This window comes from Pezoporus wallicus, unplaced genomic scaffold (genome assembly GCF_028554395.1).
Source record: "Pezoporus wallicus isolate ANWC-B61680 ecotype Strahan unplaced genomic scaffold, APGP_CSIRO_Pwel_v1 contig_4322, whole genome shotgun sequence".
Lineage (NCBI taxonomy): Eukaryota > Metazoa > Chordata > Aves > Psittaciformes > Psittacidae > Pezoporus > Pezoporus wallicus.
This window is the reverse complement of record NW_026637224.1, coordinates 1,528,849-1,546,749: the sequence shown is the minus strand read 5'-3', so window position 1 is coordinate 1,546,749 and position 17,901 is coordinate 1,528,849. Positions and strand designations below refer to the sequence as shown.

The 17,901-nt window shown below is 36.9% G+C and overlaps 1 long non-coding RNA gene across 1 annotated transcript in view; it reads left to right on the top strand.

The window, feature by feature from the left end:
• Positions 1-17,685, top strand: part of LOC130596555 (uncharacterized) — a 40,595-nt gene extending 22,910 nt beyond the window's left edge. The window contains exon 3 of the long non-coding RNA XR_008971550.1: positions 17,609-17,685. This is a non-coding gene — a long non-coding RNA (uncharacterized LOC130596555). The remainder of the gene's footprint in view (positions 1-17,608) is intronic.
• Positions 17,686-17,901: the final 216 nt, after the last annotated feature.

Below are 17,901 nucleotides of genomic sequence, written 5' to 3'. Positions count from 1 at the left end.
TGAACAAAAATTGAACTTGAGCTCACGATTCTAACCCCCCATGCATTATTCTGTATAGATAGTGTTGCAGACCCTAATTTCTACATTAGTTTTTAAAATTGCATCTGTCCATTGGGAACATTTGTTTTTTCCCACACTGGTTTTTGGCACAAGGAACAGAGTGCCTAGATTTTTTGATGGCAGGTCTGAAATTGCTGTGGCCATTAAAAGTAGCCGTTTTTGCTCATTAGAAAACTTCTTCTGAACCTAAATGACAAAAAAAAAAAAAACAAACCAAAACACCAAAAAACAAAAAACCCCACATTCCCCTGAACCAAAACAAAAAGCCAAATCCTGATTTTTCTTTTTTTATTAATTAAATGAAAAATACTGTCAGAAACATCTTCACCTTGCCTAAACTAAGGATTGGAATTACTTTTCCAGTTGGATCAGAAGATTTTGTGAAGTTTTTTTAAATGAAAATATATAGGCAATTTAAAAGTATAGATGCTCCAGTTTAAAAGTTAAACATATATTAAAAAAATATATTGCTTCTGGATATATTTTATATCAAAGCTGAATTTTCAAATTAATCTTTTAAAGCAGTAGTTTAGGTATTCTGATGGTACCCTCATTTTATTTAATGTAATAATGTGGAAAATAAAAAGAACATATTTACATTATTGTACTTATTATGCAAGTATTAACAGTTGTTACAATTTAAAAAGTAATCTCAAAAGTGAAGCCGCAATATACCGAGTACTTCAAACAGTAAATACTTTTGTGGCTGTTAATAGAAAGATGCTGAAACATACAATAGGTATATGCATGTCAGTAAATGTGATCTTGTCAGTGTGCCAGTGGTGTAAGAGTTGTTTGAAATGAGAATTTTGCTTTATGAACATTTAGAAATGTAATTTATACTCCAAAGTAATAAGACAGGAATATTTCCTTTTTTCTAAGCAATAAATTTATGAAGAGGAATGTGGCAAAAATCTCATAATGGATAACTGACATAAGTTTGTTTTTTTCTCTCTTTTTCTCATCTACTTGAAATCTTCTGATTCTTCTTCCCTATGCAACTGGAAAGTAGCCAAAAATTGAAGACAATGCATATGTGTTAGTGTTCCACTTTTAGGGGCTCACAAAAAAGGTTTAGTTTTGCATTAAGGTGTCATTAATTTCTTGCTTTTCTCAGAGATTTATTCACTCAGTGTGGGTCAGATTGTTCCATTGATTTTTAATTAGAATTCCCCCCTGACTCTAACAGGAGGTTCTGCTAAAATATCAATAGCCTGGTCAGATTCACCGTGAGATACCTCTGACAGAAAGAACCTGACACCTCATAAAAATAGGATAAATAGAAGTACTGGTAGTGCGGCAGTGATATGAAAGCTGGAAAATGAAAGAAGACTTGATATCAAATGATATGCAAAAATAGAAGCAGAGTTAAAGGTGATGTTTTGGCTGTTGGATCTTCTTCAGACCATAACCTGAAAAGTAATTTTACTATTTCTTCTTCAGCCTGAGGAAGAGCATTGACTTTAACCTTGGTCTGTATTTCAACATGTTGCTGGGGAAAAAGTGATATGATAGATCAGAAGAAATCTGCTATTATTTTTCTTAACTAAACAGACTCTGAGAAATATACCCCCAGAGTTACTTTAAATTCAGTATTCTGTCCAGGGACACCGCTGGTAAATAATTAAGACTGCTACTGACTTAACTAAGCTCAATTATAAATCTAAACATTCCTCTGAAAATCACGGTCTAAACATTTCCCTAGTGATGGTGTTTTATGTGAAGGACCTGATTCAGCCATCCTGACTTCCATGGTATGATATTACTTGTGCATGGAGTTTAATTGAGGTTAAAAAGCCAAATTCTGACCTCATCTGTACAAGGGGTACATCTTGAGTAAAGCTATTAAGGTCAGGGGAGTTACTTTAGATTTACAGCAGCATAAGTAAAAGCTTATAGGGTATATTGACATAAGATTTATTTATGCTTGTAAAGGTTACATGCCTGGCCATCTAGGTTTTCTCTTAAATATACAAATTTCAACATTCATGTAATGTTTTGTATGCCTACCTAATTTACATATTTCCGATAAGTTATTGGTTTATAATTCATATGCAAATGTAAACTCTAAAATAATCTGCCCTTTAATTTGAGGAGGTACTGTGGGGGAAATAAGAATATTAACACTTTTTTTCAGTTAATTTCTTCTCACAGACGTCTCATATACACTCATTCCTGTAGTATATATGCTAGCATGCTTTGCTAAAAATGGGTCTGCCTTTGACAGATGTGGCCTTAGGCATGCAGAGGCTGTGACATTCATGGGCATAATGTGTGAAAGCCTAAAACAAAAAGGATGCATCTTTCTGATTTTCTCAAAATAAAGTGATGCAATCACACAAACTTTGTAGGAGTAGATGCAACCTCCACAAAAATAAAAACCAACCAAAAAAAAAAACCAACCTAAAATATTACCGTTTAGAGTTACAAGAATGGACAAAAAATAAAATACTTGGCACGTTTGCAGTATGGTCTATTCATGCCATTGCACAAGCCTTAACTAATTCATCAATAAGATAGGTGATTTGACATGATGTCTTTTCTGCTTAGTATAGTCCTAGTTTTGGGTAAAAAAAATATATGAATAGTATATACCAGTGAACAAAATAGTGTCAGAGAACAAAACACAGCAAAGTCTACACAGCTATGTGTGTTTCCATAAAGAAAATAAGTAGAGTAAAATACAGAAGTCAAGATATGGTCACAATGGCATATGCAAGCTCTGCTCCCTCCTGAGCCTAATTTGTTTCAGTTAGGTCAAGTGAATCTTTTTTTTTTTGTTTATATTTTCCATCTACTGATGGAATAATGGATCACCTCTTTAACACTGTAATTATTGTAGTCCTGTTGTACTTTTGAAATGGCAGCTTTGAAAAGAGTATTCACTAGCCCCACTTCAGTTCTTCCTACCTACCATCAGTCTCTGCTGGGCTCCCAAAGTGCTAAGTTTCATCATATGGAGCTTCTCAGCACAGGCAAATTCAGGTAGGCAACTGTCTGACACTTTTCCTGGATGGAAAAATGCTTGTAATTTTTATTATTGTGCTAAGTGATTTTTTTTTTCCTTGGCATTGATACATACTGATGAAGATAATAAATATTCAGATGTCCATGGCTGGCTGAAATAGACTTCTCAGCACGAAAGACAACATGGAGTAGTGATTGAACTATGAGAAGAGCCTGAAAGATATTTCAAAGATATAATAGATGTCGATGAAAGGCTTATGCTAGAAGATTTAAATGGTAGTTCTGTCTTTGCTTTAGTAAGGTAAACACAAGTCCTCAATGTGTGGAAAGGAGATGAATTTTTTAACTGAGCAAAATCTTTTACAGAAATAGAACAAAACAAGAACCCCTTACCAACTCTCTTGATGGTATGGAAGCAACCATTTTGAAAAGAGGAGGAAAAATATTTTGACAGATATAGCAGTCCAGATTGAAAATAGAAATGAGATTTAAAATCCTGAGTAGAATTGTACTATAGATTTTGAGATACCAAAAATCCCCCATAGAGGAGAATGTCACTGCTATAGTCTTTAGGCTTACAATGTGTTTGCATTGCAAACATAAGGGGATTGGCCAGAAAATGCTGTGGTAAATAAAAATAGACATTAACTGGGATTATAGAATGATAATGTAAATGTGGCTGAGATTTGGAGATGTTTTTTAAGCACTCTTTTTAGGATTCCATATTTTGGAGTGAATGAATTTGAGCAAAGAAACTGAGGAATACAATATATTTATTGAAAATGGGTCTGCTGGGGACTAAAATTAGTGGTGCTTACTGAAATTCATAAAGCAAGTTTAGCACATTTCTGAAATGAGCACCCAAGTCTTTCTCTATAAGCTATGGAAATATGTTTTATATATTTTGCATTGATTTTGTATTATTTACATAATAATGGTAGAAATTAATTTTTCATATAATCACTTTCAGTTACAGTTTGAAATGCTTTTGCTTATTTCTGATATACAAATTTTAGCTATAGATACAACTTAACTGTTTTAGACTGAACTGTAATTTGTACTCCCTGTAACTCAGTTTTTCACAGTTACTTTTCTGGCTTCATAACTATGTTCCTTAATTTACACGTAAAAAATGTCAATTCTGCCTTTCCATAAAAACAACCTACTGACATGCAAACTCCAGTGCATTGTTGATATGTTCCATTTCTCTACTATTGGGGTTTTAACTGCTACTTTCAAGAAACTTGTTCAAAATACCTGTGTATGGTTGCAAGAGTGAAATAATACGTCCCATGAGGTTTCAAACAGGACATTTCAGGAAAAGATTTCATCTTCTGTTTAAATTATAGGATGCATTCAGTAACAACTGGCATTTTTTCAAAGTGTGTGTCATATTTACAGTCTAAACAAAACAACACACTAAGCCACAGGTGTTATTTACAAAATCCCACCATAGAAAGTAAGGCAATCTACATTTAGTGAATGAAATCATGTCCAAAACTGAAAGGAATGCTTTAAACCAGAGGTAATGAAACGGTATTACTTAAATTAAACTACATTATTGATGTGTGAAACTCACTTTCATAAACAACAACGAGCGTAATACTCCACCAAAGTATTAGGTATGCTATGGACTACTTGAGTAGCCACAGTTATGCTATATGAGATATGTAAATATCTGTACATGGACAGATAACTAATGAACAAGTAAAAGAAAAAAACTTTTCCTTTCTATTGGTAACTTCACCATGGGCTGTTCTGTAAAGTCTCATGTAAGCTGTGCATCTATAGTCCTGTGAAATTTAATCCGCTCTTTGGTATTTCTTTTTATTTTGAGAGAGCAAGACTACTGCAAGCCTTTTGAATGTATCTTCTTTTACATTTTTTTCTGATTTTCACATAGCTGTTATGTTTATGTCTTCTAGTATTGTCTCTTGCCAAGTCTCAGTGAAGCTCTTCTGCCTCTTTCTTCCACACCCTTTTTGGCTTTCCCGCTCTTCTCAAACACGTACTGGTGGATGATGTTTCTCTTAAGTTTGTGAAGTATCTCCGAGTCTAGATTGCTCATGCCATGTGATTATATGGTTGTCTGTCACACCAGCCAACAGTTCCAAATTGGTTTAGTACCTTTTAATAAAGAGCCTGGCATAAATATATGGAAACCATGCCCTTCTTTATGTGAACAGGAAAACCTGTATATTGCTGGAACCATTATTTAGAGACTTTTCCAATTGTGACAGGAATCACAAGACTAAAATTACAGTGTATTTTATGTATGCTTAACCATCATAGAAGCAGTAAAAGGTGAGACAAATTTACAATCCTGCATAGTATAAAACATCTCAAGATTGCCTGAACATACTCCTATGCACTCTGAAACTACAGAATACAGAAACTTAAAGGTGGGATAAATCATTTCAGCTCTTTTGTTATCAAAATAATGTAATGAATCAGTAGCAGTGTCACAGAAGGATTTTCTTAACATTCTGCTACATCTCCCCAGGATCTTTAAATATTCAGCTCCAATAAAAATATATATAAACATGAGCTTTATAATCATGTCCCCCTATGCACAAATACGCACACTAATACTGCAATATTGCCATCTCATACCTAGTTTTAGGGTGTAATTTCTTTTTTTTTTTTAATGAGACTTAAATTCTAAAACCGTGTCTCAGAATAAACTGGGTTCATTTCAAGACCCAAGAAATGTTATTTCTGTTACAATATGTTTCCCATTCACTAAGAAGCAAACACCTCCTCCTCTCCGCCACATCTGGATTATCTGCATTATCCACTAATAAAAAAAGAGGAATGAAGAGCTGGAAGTTTTCCATGAAAACACAGGGACTGCCTCTCTCTTAAAGTGCCTCCTGAGGATCTCAGACCTCTGACCCAGTGGGCAGTCAAATACCTACAGCATGCACACATCAGAAATCAAAACCATTATTTGAACCAAGTCCTTTCTTAAGCACCCCTAAATTCTGCTTAGGCTTGGTATTACACCAATGTTTGTTTCGTTTTTTTTTTTTTTCTTTTTTTCCTCATTGTGTAATTAAAAAAAAGATAAGTAAAATATCTTAATGTAAAAAAAATATATTTGTTAGCCCTGTATACCCTACATTCACTGTCCTTTCTTGACCTTGGTTTTCAAATAAAAATTTCATTTTTATTTAAATGTTGAGAAGTAGTGTTTACTCAGTGTCAAAAGGGTGGACAAGAGTTTCAGAAACACTTTTTGCCACAGAGGCCAAGTCAGCCTCAGTATAAGCCAAAGACTTTTGCTATATAATTTTTCTCAAATACAAGATGTTCTTCCGAAACATTATCACTTCTATGGTTAGAGATGGAAGGAGACAATAACAGGTTGTATTAGAATATGCCATTTACCTTTTTTCAACTGCTCTGGCTCAGTTTCAGGCCTTTAGTTTTAGTACATGCACAAGGTTTAGACATTTTGTTCTTAAAAACAAAAATACATTTTAAAAGCATAGCTATGTATTTTGAAATAAAACCATAAGATTCCAATAATAAAAGAATTCAGAAACTAAAATTGACAGCATGTTTCAGTAATAATTTTGCCCTGCAGAGGCCATTATTATAGGACTGTACTATGATCAGGAGCAATACCTTCACTGAAGGTAAGAGCAGTAAGAAAATCAGTATGTTAAAAACATTTTGCCTGGGCCTCTGTTTTAAGTGAATTTTGATAGTGGTTCCTATGCCACTATGCAGAATATAAATGTAACACCAGTGGGAGTTAAAAATAATGCTTGCCAAACTGAATAAAGCAGATCAGGAGGGCACCACAGTGCTATCTGCAAACTTCTAATTAAAAGAAGGTATTGAAAGTGGAATTCAGTGGCTAAGGAAGAGAACTGCACTTGTCCCGTTAAACACAGATTGTCAGCTACAGTTTTCAGATACACTATGCAGAGTAGTACCACATGGTGACGGCAGCTGCACCCCCTTACAGTGAAGATCCTCAGTATTTTCTTTGTGGTACTTTTGGGATTACACATTGTCGTGGTTTAAAACCAGTCAGGCAGCTCGTTCACGCACTCCCACCCCTTCTTTCCTTCCACCCCCCACCTCTTCCCTGCTCCCAGAGGGATGGGGAAGAGAATCGAAAGAATATAACTCCCATGATCTGAAATAAGCACAGTCCAGTAACTAAGCTATAACACAAACCACTACTGCTGCCACCAATGACAATAATGATAAGAGAAAATAACAAGGGAAGAGAACACAATACCACCCGCCGAAAACGAGTCTGACCCAGAAGACCCCGTGTCCTGCTGGGTAACTCCTAGTTACCTCCCCGGGCATGACGTGCTGTGGTATGGAATACCTCTTTGGCTAGCTTGGGTCAGGTGTCCTGTCTCTGTTTCCTCCTGGCTTCCCCTCCTCTAAGGACTCACAAAGTCCTTGGTCAGAGTAAACATTACTTAGCAACAACTAAAAACATCAGTGTTACTAGCACTGTTCCCAGGCTGAAAGTCAAAACACAACGCTGCACCAGTTACCAAGAAGGAAAAAAACTGACTGCTACTGCTGAACCCAGGACACACATGTAAACATTATTAGAGAAGGCCAGTGTGGTATGAAGGGCACATACAGTGCCACTGTGAAGGTTTCCAACTGTAACAGCAATCAGGCCCTTGCACTGTTGGCGTGATATTTTTGGTCCTGACTATTGATCATAACCCTTTCCTGCTCATACCACTTTGAGAGCAGGCATAGGACAAAATGAGTTTTACTTTACTTTTTATTAAAATAAAAACTTGGAACTGAATGGTGTGATAGTAGGTCTGTGTAACCATTTCTGTGCTCTCTACCATACTGTAAGGAGGCTGGAATACGATATTGAAGAGGATGGAAGGCAGAATACAACTATCCTTTCACAGATCAGGACAGCGACAGTGGTGAAATGCTTCTGTACTCAGAAGTACTGAGTTTTACACTTTTTACTGTTCTATTTGAGGTTTTTGTTTGCGAACATGTAAATCCAGGAAAAACGTTATTCTGGTTCCTGAGCTTTGCACCAAGACTTCTCTGTTTCTTCATGTTATATCACATTAATGACTATTTTGATATTAATTAGCACAGAAATATCCTTAAAATATTTTCTATAGTATTTTGTGACAAAGTTTTCAAAATTACCCAGAAAGTACTCAATACAAAAAGGTGTAATAATGGTCATGTAAGGTTTTTGTAGTAAGGTTTTTGTAAGGGCTTTTCCTTCAGGGTCACTGTCAATGTAAACCAATAATTTTGTACAGAGAAAGTTAACCAAGTGGAATATTCTCAGACATTTGATTGTACTTTCATGCAAATGCCTTGTATTCTGATTTGATGCTTGTGTTGCACAGTATTACCTTGCTATCTTGCCATGTACCTATAGTATTACCCATGGTTCCTTATTTCACAAGGCTAGGAGTTTTCAAAACAGATGTGCAGTATGCTCTGCACTAGGATTTCTGCATGAATATATATTTGCAAAAGTACCAATGTTAGCATTTATGGTATTTCCAAGCTAACAAAGACTTACCTACCTACATTTTCACAGGTCACATTAATATTAATGGAGTAAGTTTTTATATAAAATAATGTTTGTGGTTTCTTACTGTTGCACTATTCTTCTGGCTTTATTCACAAAAATCGAAGAGTAAAGACCTAATCCGTTATCTAATACTTCTCTACGTTACTGTAGAATTGTTCCTTAAAGTATATTCTTCAGTGTTTTGTCTTATAAATAACAGGAGTCCACTTTTTCCCCTGGAAAAAATAATAGAATTCACCACTAGGAACATTTTCCTTTTGTTCATCTTATATGTCCTTTTCTTCATTGCATTCATATACTTCTATTTAATGATTATAGCCTGACAATCATACTGGATCTTATTTCCAGATACATTCCCAAACATTTGGAACCTAATTCTGCAGTCATTACTAATTACTCATAGGTCATTAGTAATACACAGTGGTGAAAATTTAGTCTTCAAATACAGTTCTGCAACATGCTGGCATGTCCTGCAAGGTGTTCCACATCTTTCAAAGTCAGCACCTCCCCATTAAATTCAAGACTCTTGCCTTTGGATTCAAATCTCTCCCTAACATTGTCCTATCTTCTTTGACCTAGACATTTGAGCTGACTCTGCCCTCCCTTTTCTGCTAATGATGTTACCCTTGGTGCTCTGGCTGTTTGGTCCCCTTCTCATCTGTGTTGTCCTGCCTCCTCCTTTCCACTCACATAGAGCATCCTCAGTGAACTGAGTTATGAAACACCCACCATCTCCTTAGTAGGGGCTCTGGCTGAACTTTAGCATTAAAATTAAAGCAACATGTGTGATCTTTCAGGATGTTTGTACATCTTTCAGGATGTACATTTATTTTGCAAGTTGTAAATCAATAGAATAAAAATAAATAAATAAATAGAATAAATAAAAAAACAGAAATAATCACCCCTAAGGTTAACTTCTTTCACAAAATATTTTTGCCATGAGGCTTGCATCTCTCCTCTCTTTTGATCCTGTTCTCTAACTTGTGTGGGGATTGTAGCAAAAGTAAACTTCCCCGAGAAAAGAAAATGTTTGCTTTGTAAGTACAGTGCCTAACTTAAAAAAAAGGAAATTATGCATTCCTAGTAGAAAATCAGTAATAGCAGTAGTAATATCTTGAAATTCCAACAGGGCAAAATTCTGAAAATTTTCAATAGGCTTTGTACTTCAAAATCAAATGCCAGTTGGGCTTCAAGTAAATAAAAAAATGGAAACTAATTAGAGGGAAACTACATTTCTGAATGGAGCTCAAATTTTATCATGTATGGAGGAAACAGCAGGAATTCTCCTGTATCTGCAAATACCACTCAGCAGAAAAAATAGGTGCAAAGAATGATTTAAAAGCCTAGTGATGACTAACTTGTTTGACACGAACTACAGAGGTATTTGCAATCAGTCTGAGCTAGGTTTTGAACAGTATCTGCAAATTAACAGTGTTATGGATGCCTTTTTATAAGCTCTGTCAAAGCAGTTTGCTAGATAAGTATATATCTATTGGTCTCTGTTGAAAGTGTCCTCAGGGTTTTCAGGTTGATGTGCATGTTGAATCTAAATATGAGTGTGCTTTGCTGTGAAGGGTTATTTGAGGAAAGTTAGACAGAAGTATTGGTGGGACATCCAGTGATCCTGGGTTCAATGAATTACACGAGGGGAAGCTCAGTCAAGAGCCCTTTTAATCTGGTTTATCAAAAAGAAAAAACCCTCCACCTATTTTCCATGTTCTGTCTGATCTTGTACGGAAACAAATAGGGGAAGAATATCTCCTGGTTTTAGCCCTAGTTCTGTTGCTATCTTTTATTACCTTCTGCAATTCCTTTGGGAACTGTCTTGGGTTTTAGTTTTTTTTTGACCTGACATAAGTATCTCTCAATTTTGCAAGACATTTATTTGTGTCACTGATATCTAAATTTTCTTCTGTTATTTGCCTCAGGTTTGTGTTGCATTATCTCTGGACAGAGGACTATACACTCCTACGGCTCTCCAAGCCTGTAAGCAACGCCTTTAAATTATAACCACTTAACAGTCTGGCAGAGGTCTCTGTTATTAGAAGAGAAACCAGTTTGGTTTACAGTTATTTGTATAACAGAATCCTCCTGTGTCCTTAGACTATGAAATAACTGTTAACAAAACATAATATTTTGTAATTTATTTGGCTAAAGCAAAAATAAAAGAAAGCCTTTTTTTGCTTTAATATTTAATTATTTTTAAGATCTCATACTTTGACACTTTTGCCAAATCCACCCGCTCATAAATCAGCCTCCAACAAATTCATACAGTTTTTTACTATAACTGATTAAACATTGATTGTTCTTTATCGTCCCCAAAGATGTTTGGGTCTAGCAAGCAAATCAGAATAGGACTGATCTGTGGGATCCTGTGGGAAATTGCAAAATCCAAGTCAGTATTTACAATGGACTCTGTGATGGGAAAATTTGTATGACTTAAAACATATTCTTATGAAATCAAAATATGAATGTTAAGATTGTAATTCATGTAAGTACTAGATGAGTAGGAAGAATTCAGAGTACTATGTATATTCATATGAGTGGTGACTTCCATAGAATTCATAATTACAGGGGTTTTTAGCCAACAGAGTGATAGGACCTGGATTTTTTTCTCAGCAAAGACATATTTCTGACAAAGTAGTGCAACTCACTGCTCAGTTTAATGTTTAGTTTAGTGCTCACTTATGCAGAAACATGCAGCTGCTGATGCGTAAAAGCAACCTCTAGTATCACCTATCATATTTCAGTCACAGACACGGCCCAGCATTACTTAGTTTATGAAATATGAGCCCTCTGTTTGACAACAAATAAGTACACATCCTTGTACCTTGTATTACCAGACAGCACTTTTTCTAGTGTAGTGGTTACTACTTTTAAAATTTTATCCTGGTTTTCCTTGGTACAATCTGTGCCTTTACAAGAGCTACCTAGTATATTATAAACTTTAGCAATGCAGTCCTTTATTTTAATGTTATTTGCAACTTGGCAATATTTTGCTACTGAAATTTTGTGGCAGAGAACACACAACTGATGAGATTTTTTGTATCTTCCATCCTACACAGAAAACATATAGTACTTCTCGAGCTTGTGATTTGATTACATTCTGTGGGAAGCCAAAGATAGCACAGCAATTTTTTTGTCTTTTTTTTTCCTCCTGCCAAATTGCATTGAAAAATCTTACTTCAAACTTCTTGTCTAGTCATCCATATTTTCAGACATGATAAACACTCATTCTTGCTGCTGAAATAAGTGGAAGCAGAGAGAGCTTCTAGAAACCAGATTTTCAAGAATTAATAAGCTAATGTTTGTTTTTTTCCTTATAGTGATTACCCGTGCTTTATATTATTTTGCTGTTAATATCTCTATAGAAATGATAGTAAAAAAGTACCAATTATATTACAAGGAGTTGAGACTTGATTCAAGGGTTTTAGGATCATTTTTCTTGCATTTTCAGATTAAACAGATGCACAAAGTTACAGAAAGTGGCATGGGTGCTGGAAGGGATTACTGGCATGAGTATTTCCAGAACCGTGTTTGAAAGTTGGAATGAAAAGGAGGGATGTTTTGACATAGCATCTGGAAGGAAGAAAAAGAAAAATATTTAAAATGAGAGTGTTGGTAACTCAATGTGATCGCTGGAAGGCGTTGTGCTGCTAATAAAAGCGGTGCTCATGTGTCACTTCTGGGCCAGGAAGGCATCTAATCACACAGCCATTGCCCACAGCACACTGTGGTAGTAGCAGTGAAATAATTGTCACGTCACTAACACCCGCAAGCATCACCTGGCAAAGGTGCTCTCAGAAGTGTGCCTTGCATGATGTCCTGGGGCCATTATGAGGGTCTACAATGTCCTGGGGGGTCCACGATCTGGAGAAGGCTCTTTTACAAAGGCATGTAGGGGCAGGACAAGGGGGAATGGCTCTCGACTGACAGTGGGGAGACTGAGATGAGCTCTTAGGCAGAAGTTCTTCCCTGTGAGGGTGGTGAGGCCCTGGCACAGGGTGCCCAGAGAAGCTGTGGCTGCCCCATCCCTGGCAGTGCTCAAGGCCAGGTTGGATGGGGCTTGGAGCAACCTGGTCTAGTAGAAGGTGTCCCTGCCTGTGGCAGGGGGTTGGAACTGCATGAGCTTTAAGGTCCCTTCCAACCCAAACCAGCCTGTGATTCTGTGATGATTCTATGATTAATTGGCTAATGGTGTGGGGCTGGTAATGCCTACAGACAGAGCAGCTGTACAGAGGGATGGTAAATCAAGGATGCACCAAGCCAGAGAATTTGAAAGGGGGCTGTTTTGAGCCAGCATGGTGGAAGAGGATGTTAACAAACTGAACTCCTGGGTAACGGGGCTCACCAGTATCCCTGTTGCTGCAAGGTGGTGGAAAGGTGCACGAAAGCTGGGGAGCTCAGCAAGGGCCTGAGGCTGTTGTCAGAGCAAGAATGAGCTCCAAAGGAGGCTCAGTGCATGCAGCACAGCAGCAGCAGGGTGTTGACATACAGGAGGATGCTGAAAGGGCCTTTGCCCTGGGGATGGAGAGATGAGTCATGTAACTCTCTCCTGACCCTGCTGGTATTGGAAGGCCCCTTGCTAAGCAGCCTGGACAGGGCTGTTTTAATGTTTGCATTGAAATGGAGAAGTTGTTTCCTTTAGTATGGAAAATACAGTTTTTTTGGTCTTAAAAATTCCAAGCTTGCATTCATAATAGTTTCAGTTTCAGCCTATTTATCACTTCTGTCTTGCTAGGATCTGTTACATGGCACTTCCAGACAAAATTGTTAATAAAAGACAGTGTTTTCAGGTGACCTTAATAAAATTTTGAAAGTTGTTTTCATATTTATTTAAAAAAAACCCTGACAATCTGTGGGAAAATACTGATTTTTGACTGCACTGTTTTTTCAGAAGTTTAAAGTTGTAATAAGAATTTATCTTTTTAAGAAAGTTATTTTTTCATACTCTAAAGAAAAATTCTCAGAAACTTGATTTTCTTCTGTCAGTACATGGCAGGAGAATCACATATGCATTCCATAAAAATGCTTAAATGCTGCCAGTAAATGGAATAAGTCTTTTTGTCTCCCTTACATGAGAGAGAAATTCTAGTACTTTGGAATTTAGCATATACTCAACTAATGTTGTATGTATATGAACATATACATACATGAACATGAATACATATACACATTACACTTTTTTTATATATATATGTATATGTATATATATGTATTTAAAACATATAAAAGGTCAGCTTTGAAATTCTGTAACCATGTTTGTCTGCTGGTCTACTGAATGGTCCCAGTATCTCTCTCTCCCTTTTTTTATTTTTAGTAGAGAGGATGTACCCAAATCAGCCGTATTGACTTGGTCAATATAGTTTAAGTCATTAAACTAAAAACTAGGAATAACATCATGTGAATCAGGTCCTCACTCGTGTTGAACAGGCCTTTAACTTTCAATATAAAGTATAGCTGGCTTTTTCCCATTTTGAGTGACAGATGATAAAGAAAGCAACCATTATTTTGTTATTATTTGCTACGACAGTACTGGAAAACCATGTATAATGGAGAAAACAGCTTTTTTTTTTTTTTCTTTAATGGGTTGTTACACAAGCAGAGGTAAAATGTTTTATATTTTAATTGCTTTCAAAGGTCCCTGTCCTGTAACTACTTTCTCCAACACCGGCATGTTTCTGCGTTCCTGCAGTGAATCTAAAGGGGCTCTGCATGGATTCACTTCCCTGCCCCTGTGCTAATATTTGCTGGCTCAGGGCTGAATGTCCATGCTTAACTTCACATACATTAGTCATCCCATTGAACTCAAATGGGGGAGGTGACCTTATTAAGTAGCTACATCAGGAATGTACAATATGTTATTCTTATGGCAGCTCAGCAAATACAGGCAACAAACACGTCTTGCACCACAGCCTTATGCAACCTGAAAGACAGAGCCAACAGCTAAAAAGCTTTAATCTAATATAGAGGCAAATTAGTATGGTGAAGGATTAGCAGCTTCTACATGTGCAATGCAGTTTTTGGATGTGACTTATTTTTTAAGTGAAAAAAAAAACCAAGCAAAAACCAGCAAGTGGTATGCTTTAAAAATGTTTAGCAAAGCACTGCTGAGAAATGTTTTTTACACAAATGCGCTTTTGTACTTTATATACCTACATACTCTTAAAATGCAAAACAAATTTACTTAACTTCAGGGAATGATGATACCTGGAGGATATAGATAGTGGATGTCTTTTCTCACACTACACTTACATATCTTTGAAATTTGAAAGATGTTTTACCTAGCTTCATTGAATGTCTGGAGCTTATGAATGGTACAGTCTTGAAGTTATAAATGATAAATGCCTTTCCGTCTCTCTTTTCTTTAGACAATCTTAACCTCTTTACAAGTTCAGAACAGCAACTTTTGCTACTCACAGTCATAGAATCATAGAACCATAGAATAGTTAGGGTTGGAAAGGACCTTAAGATCATCTAGTTCCAACTCCCCTGCCATGGGCATAAAAGAGTTCATAAGCGTAAATAGTTCATAAATAGTTATGAAATAGTTCAGCACTGCTTGTATCAGAAGTGTATTTTTTATCCAGTCATGGAAACTATACAATTATTACGTTAAGGCAATATTCACATGTAATGATACATGTCCTAGTAATTTTGTGTAATGAATGTTGGAAAGGTTGTATTCACATCACTTAGACTAATCCAGATGCAAACCAGACTATTTCTGAAGCCTAAATTTTCCTGTGTATTTACACCTCTGTAGTATGTCTTTCTAATGCTCAACACTGGGCCACCATTAACAGTAATATTTTTGATTCTGCATGTATATGTCATTACATATGTCATGTATATATTCAGTATATGTCATTGGAGCTATTCGGACTAACTGGAGCTGTTATGGAAATGACCTAAGAAACTGCAAAATTAAAAATACATCAGGAAAAAGGATGCTATTGGATCTACAAAGCAGGGAAAAACAATCTATACCACATAAATATGTGATTCTGTGCTTTCCTGTGTTAAAAATGCTGCAATGGACCAAAAACATCAAGTGCTTTCCTATATAAAATTGCTACTCATGCACAAATTGTACTCAGTACACTAGAAGTATAGATATTAATCATTCTTAGCTCTCCTGTGTCAGCTTTCCAGTTTAATTCTAAAATCTTTTTTCCAGGGGAAGATATTATTTTTGCTTTCCAGAAGATGAGGAAATTGAAGTATGTGATTTTTCTAAACCACAAAGAAACCAAAACTTTGTCTACCAAACCTCATGGCTCCTGTAAAAGGCCTGCATGATACCCTGGTAGAACAAGCGGGAATGGGTTCAAGCTTAAACAGGGGAGATTGAGATGAGCTCTTAGGCAGAAGTTCTTCCCTGTGAGGGTGCCGAGGCCTGGCACAGGTTGCCCAGAGAAGCCGTGGCTGCCCCATCCCTGGCAGTGCTCAAGGCCAGGTTGGATGGGGCTTGGATCCACCTGGTCTAGTAGAAGATGTCCCTGCTTGTGGCAGGTGGTTGGAACTGGTTGAGCTTTAAAATACTTTCCAACCCAAACAAGTCTGGAATTGTATGATTCTACACCTGAGTATTTTTCATTGAAACACCAAAGCTTGTTTGCAGGTGCATTTCAGCAGCCTTCTTCCTTCTATTATTTACTTGTATGTTATTTTTATGTCTTGATGCAATTCTGCTTTACATGCATGGAATGGGCACAGTCAGATTTGAAAAGGAGTTTTGGTGCCATCACATGGATGTGCTTCTGGAAGCTGAGTGCCCACATGTCTGAACCAGTCTCCATCCCTTTTTCCCACTTCTGCATGGGCTGCCTGCAAGACAACAGAATTTTGAGGTTTAGTGCAACAGGCAGATAAGACTTGTGTGGATCTTTGGATGCTTATCCTAGTGAAAGGGAAGCTAAATATTGTGCCAGTGGCTAGATCTGCCCTGCCCTGGCTGCCCAAAAGCGTGAGTCAACCACCATCCCATGTGTGATGCTTTCTGGTGATGGAGCAGTAAGACTGTTTCAGACAAAAATCAGGCTGCAAATCATGACCTGGGCCATTGCCGTGGTTTAAGCACAGCTGGTAACTCAGAACCATGCAGCTGCTCACTCACTCCCCCACTTCCTCCCCCCTGCTCCCAGAGGAACTTATCTCAACTCGTACGGGTTGAGATAAGAACAGTCCAGTAACTAAGGTATAACACAAATCACTACTGCTACCACCAATAATAATGATAAGGGAAATAACAAGGAAAGAGAATACAACTGCTCACCACCTGCCAACTGATACCCAGCCTGACCTGAGCAGTGATCTAGCCCTTCTGGTAACTACCCCCAGTTTAGATACTGGGCATGATATGCTGTGGCAAGTCTGGGTCAGGTGTCCTTTCTCTGCTTCCTCCCGGCTTCCCCTACTCCCTGGCAGAGCATGAGACTCAGAAAGTCCTTGGTCAGAGCAAACATTACTTAGCAACAGCTAAAACATCAGTGTTATCAGCGTTGTTCCCAGGGTGAAAGTCAATAACACAGCACTGCACCAGCTACTAAGAAGAAGAAAAATGACTGCTACTGCTAAACCCAAGACAGCCATGGAAACAATCATGAAAGTCCAAGCTTAAATATGAACTCAAAACACAATGGGACAGTTTCAGTGTAACACAGAATATTGACATTGCACTGTCCATGCACTCAAAGAAGAGTTTATTCTGGTCTCTTTAGTTAGATACAGGTAGTCTGGAGCTTCAGCTGGTAAAACTGTACCAAGCCCTGTCCAGAAAATATCTGAGCTAAACAGATGCTGCTTTTTCCTGCAAAATTATCGTACAAATGGCTTGTGCTCTAAGCTGATTTTATGCATAGCAAATACATTACTAAATAAGATTTCCTCCATGAACCTCCACTAATAGCAATAACTATTACATAATGCCTTAAAATGGTGTACCTGCTTGGAGGTAATAAGCCTCACAATCAGTCACTATGGCAAAGAGTAAATTGTCTTTTATTCAGTTTCCAGAGGCATAGAGGAATACACAGAAGAAAAGAGTTTACTTGAGTTCAAGTGCAAGATATTATCTTGTACTGGGCTAAAAATAGAGATTTTTCCAGTGTTATCTTGTTTACAGTGCTTCATATTGCTACTTCACTTGTCTTTTTAGTAATATATTTGAATTTGTTAGGAGAAGAATGTTAATCAGCAAAATATCCAAAACATTATTGCATAATTATTTCTGTGTCATGCTACCTGTAAGTAAATTATCCATCTTCTCTTGAGAGATGAGTTCCCATCTGCATGAGTGTATGGCACAT